This window comes from Dermacentor albipictus, chromosome 5 (assembly GCF_038994185.2).
Source record: "Dermacentor albipictus isolate Rhodes 1998 colony chromosome 5, USDA_Dalb.pri_finalv2, whole genome shotgun sequence".
NCBI classification, from domain to species: Eukaryota; Metazoa; Arthropoda; class Arachnida; order Ixodida; family Ixodidae; genus Dermacentor; species Dermacentor albipictus.
In genome coordinates, this window is record NC_091825.1 from 38,506,841 (window position 1) to 38,513,888 (window position 7,048).

Genomic DNA, 7,048 nt, shown 5'->3' on the forward strand with positions numbered 1-7,048 from the left:
AAGTGTCGGCAAGCAACAGCTTTAGTGACAACTATGGCCACACAGCCGGATGAGGTGTTGACCTCGTGACGATCTTTACGAAAAATATTATATGACCGGAGAAAATTCGTGTGTGTCGCTTTTAAGTGCGTTTCCTGTACACACAGTACATTCGGATTAAGTTTGTGTAGAAGTTCGGTTACGTCGTCAAGATTATGGATGAGACCTTTCACATTCCATTGTATAATTTGTGTATCCATTTTGGAAATGAATAGCTGCTGTGTGTACGGAAACGGACGTTGTGTCTTAGATTACAGAGCTCTTTCGAGGCCCTGTAATCGGGGTTTTGCCCTTTCTGGAGCGTTCGAGGGAGCCTCGACGCTCCTTAGGCGCCTGCTCTTGCGTGCGAGAAGTTACCAGCGGGGGTCCCGCCTTGGGGGGCGAGACCCCTGCGCCCACCAGCCCAGAGGTCGATGGGGCTCCCTGAGGGATTTGGCTGCGCCGGCTCTTGCCAGCGCTGGAAAGGCCGGGGAGGTTGGGGCAGCCTTGGCTGCGCCCACCTTCGGGGTGGATGGCCCCGTTTGCTGGGTAGGCGGAGCAGCGCTAGCTGCAACCGCCGCGGCGGCAGATGGCGTAACTGCCGACACACTGCCTGTGGGTCGGACAGCCACCGGAGGCCGTTGTGACGCTGCCCCCTGACGCGCCACTTCGGCAAAGCTTTTCTTTGGCAGGTACGCTACCCGCCTGCGTGCCTCTTTGAAGGATATATTCTCTTTTACTTTGATCGTTACGATTTCTTTTTCCTTCTTCCATGAGGGGCACGACCGCGAGTACACGGCGTGATCCCCGTCACAGTTTACACAGTGGAAAGCGTTCTCACAAGCTTCAGAGGTGTGTTCTTGGGCACTACATTTAGCACAAGTCTGTCGGCCTCGGCAGCTCTGCGAGCTGCGGCCGAAGCGCTGGCATTTGAAACAACGGAGTGGGTTTGGCACGTACGGCCTAACACGGAGCTTGATGTACCCGGCCTCGATTGACTCGTGCAAGATACTTTATCCAAAAGTAATTATTAGGTGCTTCATCTGAATCTCTTTACCATCCCGCCTAATCTTAATTCTTCTGACGTTGATCACATTTTGTTCGCTGAAGCCCTCCAGGAGCTCCGCCTCAGTCAGGTCAATCAAATCATCATCTGACACAACACCACGGGTGGTGTTCATTGTACGGTGCGGGGTTACTGTTATGGGGGTCTGCCCAAATGACACTAGTTGCGGTAGTTTCTCATATTGTTTTAAATCGCGGAGCTCCAGAGAGGGGGTCCTCGCTTGTCATCCTCGACACTTTATAACCTGGACCAAAAACATCAGTCAGAGACTTTGAAACACGGAATGGTGAAATGTTTCGCACTGGTTTGTTTGGCTTTTCAGAATGAACAACGTGGAAGCGAGGAAAATTCTGGGTTTGGCGTCCAAAAAACTTGAGGACATCTTCGGTGCGCCCTCGTTTCTGAGGGCGATCAACAAGGGAGGGGAAAGAAGTTTCCGTGAAGAAATATATACATTCGGCAACAGCGCCGACCACCCACCACGGAGCCCAACGAGGAGACGCGGCAGAGCTTGCATACAAGACTGCACGACGCCAGTCGTACGCCGTCACCATAACCGAATATGGTGTACCCAAGGTTGGATAGCCACACAGGGTTAACCCTCGCCGCCAGGAGAAATGAAGTAATCAGAAGAGAAAAGGAGACAGGAAAGGTCAAAAAGTGAGAGATAAAGACGAAGATTCGAGGAGGGAGACACAGGAAAAGGCGATTGCCGATGTCCTCCAGGTGGGTCAGTCTGGAGGTGCCGTCTATGTGAAGCCGAGGCCGAAGAGGTGTGTTGCCTCCGCCGGGGGGCCCTAAAGGTCCAAGCACCCAGCATCGGCTCAACCCCCAGGATCCCCTTTTCCCCAGACACGGCTAAGCCGCGCACGGCTACACGCCGGAGGGTCCAACCCTCGTGAGCTCGGGTCCGTGGTGTCGCCAAACACGAAACGCCTGCTGACGCACACGCCCCTGCGGGGAATCATCTAATACGTGCGCACGACATACATTTGGCAGTGCTATATGTTCTTGGAAAACTCAGGCTATTCTTACACTGCTCAAGAAATAGAATACTTCTAGAATAAGCTGAAGTTGAACAAAACAAATTATTATTATAAGGCCCAATTTAATATTTCAGAAATCAGTCCGTTGTCTTTGTCCGCCTTTCTTGTTTCCCGTGTTTTTATCGCGCTAGGTTACTACTTCAAATATGGATGACCAACTAGCCTAATAGTCAACCCTTCCAGTCCGGTGGGATTATGCGTAAATCCGAAAACGCACAATATACTTGTCTTATTAGTCGTGGCGATACAAAATAAACGTGGCACATTCTCAGGGCAGTCACGGGACTCGGCTATACGAAAAAATTCCTCAAGACAACGTAACTACCCTTATTATTAATTTTAATGATTACTTTACACTGTTAGTTAAAACGTTTCGCAACGATTAAGTAATGCACGGGCCACCACCCATCTCGAAAGGAATAAAAACAGATTTAGTTTTCAGATCATAACAAAAGAAGAGGTGACGAGTGCTATAGGTAAACTTAAGGTGGAAAAGCCACAAGAATCGACGGCATTCAAGCTAAAGTACTGAAAGGTATGGGCTCTTCTGAAGTTCCAACCCTATCTATATGGATTTTTACGCCGTTGCGGGCTACAACGCTCTTTGCTTGTGTTCAACTTTCAAAAGCCCCTCGGGCTGCCTCGGTCGCTGGGTCTTGCGGCTGCAAGACCCAGCGACCGATATATCAAAGTAGTGGAAAGCGACCGATGATATCAAAGTAGTGGAAAGGTCTGGCTCAAGCTGTCCAACGTGGACGCCCTTTCTCGCTCTTCTGTAATCCATGAAACAGCGTCTCTCTCGGCAAAGTACACCACTATCTCAGCGCTCAAAGTCGAATCCGTGCATTTGGAGCAATGAAAGGACCCGTGGATTGTTGCTCTATTCGACCTTGCGTCGGATTCTACTCCAATCATACGCTCCCGCACGTTCTGCCGTCAAGTCTCTCACTTTACAGTGCGAGACAACCTGCTCTATCGCCGCAACTATATGCCGGATGGTTGCAAGTGGCTCCTTGTAATACCACATCAAGTGCGCTCCGACATCTGGACGGCTTTTCACGCCGACCGATAAAGTTCTCACACAGGTGTGATAAAAGCTTGCGCAATGCTGCGCCAACGCCTTTACTGGCGCAGTATGCACAACTTGGCCTGAAGTATATCCCTACTTGCGGTGCCTAGCAACAATGCAAGGTTCATCCGCAACGCTCTACCGGCGTTTTTCAGTCCCTGCCTTGCCCTGAGTGGCCTTTCTATTGCATTGGCATCGACCTTTAAGGTCCACTCCCGTGCCCTACGTCTGGAAACCGATGGATAATCGTTGGTATTGACCATCTCACCATATGGGCTGAGACAGCCGCCCTTCCTGCTGCCACAACACGCGAGGTTGCTTTGTTCATCCTGTGCAATTTCATGCTTCGACGTGGCACTCCTAGAGAATTCCTGAGTGACACAGGGCGTGTCTTTCTTTCCGAATTGGTTGAAGCCCTGCTTTCCGAGTTCCACGTCATCCACCACACATCTACCTCATACCGTCTCCCGCATACCATCTTCAGACCAATGGACTAACTGAGCGCTTTAGTCGCACTCTTGCTGACGTTTCTCACTACATACGTCGCGTAGGATTACTGCACCTAGAACATGGTTCTCCCATTTGCAACCTACGCTTACAGTACCGCGACTCAAGCGACCACAGGTTTTTCGCCATTATTTTTGTTGTATGGACGAGAACCCTTGTGTATGCTCGCTACAGGGCCGTGATACCGACCCGATGCCTCCGAATTTAGGCCCATATCAGAAGTGGCCAAGTATGCCGAAGAATACCACCAACTTGGCCACACCTTTACTTCGGAGGGTCAAGCTCACCAGTGGAATCGGCATGACAATGACCTGAACACTATCACTTTCCGCCTCAGCTCCCTCGTTTGGTTATGGATTCCCCATCACGTTCCCGGTATTTCGTCGAAGCTGCTGACACAATACCATATACCCTATTGGATCATCATCTGCACATCTGCTCAAAACTATGTGGTCGAACTTCAGGCTCCATCTAACGACCCGGGGCGTCGGGGTCGTGGGGCAATGTATGTGCGTCAGCTGGCTTAAACCATATTATGATCCTGTTATCGTGTCGCCACTGTGAGTCGCCAGGATGGCTACTCTTCTATCGTGGGTCCATTGTATTGACGAAGGTAGCACAGATGATAATGCGGCTGCATGGCTCCTGAAGTGAGGAAGATAAATACCAAAGGGTCGGTGTCGCTGATTTTGCTGGCGCTGTCGTTTGGCTGGAACTCCGCGGCTGCTCTCTGCGCTGGACCCGCTAACCCGTTAACCGTCCGTAAACGTCATAACAGAAGGAACAGTTCTCAGTATTCGGTGGCACCGGTCCTCCGCACTTCTCGTCTCTGAGGCCATGCGTGGACTGCTCGGCAGTGCCTATAGATCGCGCAGTGTGTCCACAAAGAAACACGAGAGAACTTGGCGCACTAGGCGTTTCTCAGCGTTCGCAATGACCGGCACACCATGGATTTCGGAGGTCACGAGGTGGTTCCATTGTAGCCGCTCTACATAGCGCCGACAGTATTTAGGGAAGCCTGTAAAAGGAGTTCCGCTGCAGTAAAAGCTTCATACATAACTGGTTCTGATGGTGGAAATACTTTGTGTCCCTATATTGATTGAATTACCGTCGACAATCATCGTGAGATGAGTTCGGCCAAAATCGTTTGTTATTCAAGAGTGGCACATACTCTTTGGTGCTTACCAAGTGACCCAATTTGCTTTCAGAAAGATTCATATTAAGATAGCCCACATCCACTGATTCACATCAATGTCAGAGCGGTACACTGGAATGCGACACATGCCGAGTAGCCAATACACTTTCTCCCCTGTTGGCGGCGAAAATGTTAACTCAACAGCAACCCATACCCAGTGCCACATGCTCTTTGACTCAAGTTAGTCCAGCGGTTGATCTGAAACATTCTTCGCTAAGCGCAGCAGTCTCATGTTAGTTACATTAAATCATACACTACCCGGTGATGGAAGTAGGTTAGAAAACGGTTAGGACATATAACGAACGGCAAAGTGCATGAAGTATCCAAATAATGCTAATCGTATCATAGGGTATGTGTGTTCTGGTATATGGGAAGTAGATATTAAATCAGCAATTTAGAAGAAGAACAGCGAACTGAACGGCGTGATAGTCGACCTAAACAAATACCCTGCTTGTAAGCGGCGTCCCGGAATCGGACGAAGAAGTCTCCATGGCAAAAGAGAAAAGGAAACGTTATTAACATTACAACTATTTACTTTAAGTTAAATGTAGATATCAGGGACGGGAAATATGCACATAGCATCGGCCACACTGGTTGTAATTCATGCGCCCTACTGGTAATGTTCTCTCTTTTAAAATCCAGGCTCAGAATTTAAGGAACGCATCCATCTAATTTACGTTCGATTTAAAATGTGACTACAGAAATATATCTGGAGCAAAATTGCACTTGAATAAAAGAAATTACGATATATTGCGAAAATCAGCTACCGGAAGAACAAACGTTCTGCAGTTCGATAATACGAACTGCAACTGCTCGGTATGACCTACGCATATGAAGCGCTTTTAGAAACTGTAGGAGAGGTAGTCGCACAAGGCGGGCCTCGGGACCGGTTAGAGAAAGGGCATTGGAATAATAAAAAAGGATAAATAGTTATTTAAAGCACTTGGCCGAATAGATCACAATAGATCAGAATATCTTGCTGAAAAGTGAAACTGTTGGGCCTTTCAAAATGAGTTTCACAAATTCTGTAGTAATAATTTTAAACATAGAGTTTACTGTGTATGACCTGTTGACCTCTATGGCAACATTAAACCAGCGAAGTGTGGAGTGACACAAGGGAGTACGTTCGGACGATCGCTTTTCATTATACACGCTCAGAGTATATCGAAAACCCGCCGTGGTTGCTCAGTGGCTATGGTGTTAGGCTGCTGAGCACGAGGTCGCAGGATCGAATCCCGGCCACGGCGGCCGCATTTCGATGGGGGCGAAATGCGAAAACACCCGTGTACTTAGATTTAGGTGCACGTTAAAGAACCCCAGGTGGTCGAAATTTCCGGAGTCCCCCACTACGGCGTGCCTCATAATCAGAAAGTGGTTTTGGCACGTAAAACCCCATAATAATAAAAAAAAAAGTATATCGAAACTAATTTGAACCTCTTTCAAGATGCATGCAATACCGTACTTCCCCTCTAGGTATCCGCAAAAATAGAGAATTAAACAACTCAAAAGGATAGTAGCTTTGCACAAGACTGTGCTCTAGAAAATAGAATATTTGCATATAAAAACCGGTATTGTTTATCAGAAACGTGCATAAGCATATTTCTCTATAGCTAGCTGTATATTTGCACAGATTGATGTGTTCCACGTGTAAATGCCTGGTTTTTAGAATACCAACTAGTTGCTAAACACCCGAGTGTTCTTTTTGACCAATATATTACATAGGCTTAACACGTTACCTATATTTCTAAAAGGATAGGGGCTGCGGGTGCCATGATGTACAACTTGCGAGAGAAAGCCTCACTGGTTTTGAGGACAATCAATGTTAGTTAAATCTGTTTTATGTATGCAGTAACATTATGCGATACTTGCTCGCACTATAAGAGACATGCTCTTAACAATAAAATTAGTCTAATTTTAAATAAACTAACATAGGAACTCAATTTCAATCTACTGACATAAAAACGTGCGTTCTTTGTGGTCTACGCATACAAATTTTTAATTTTGCGGTGCTTACGCGTTATTATTTCTCTAATAAGGTTAAGATGTCTGTTTCCGAAAATTTAACGTGGCATACAATGGAGCGTTTTGGTAAATCACGCTGATATACTAAATGTGGTAAGAAGAGACACAAACATGTTCCAAGTCTA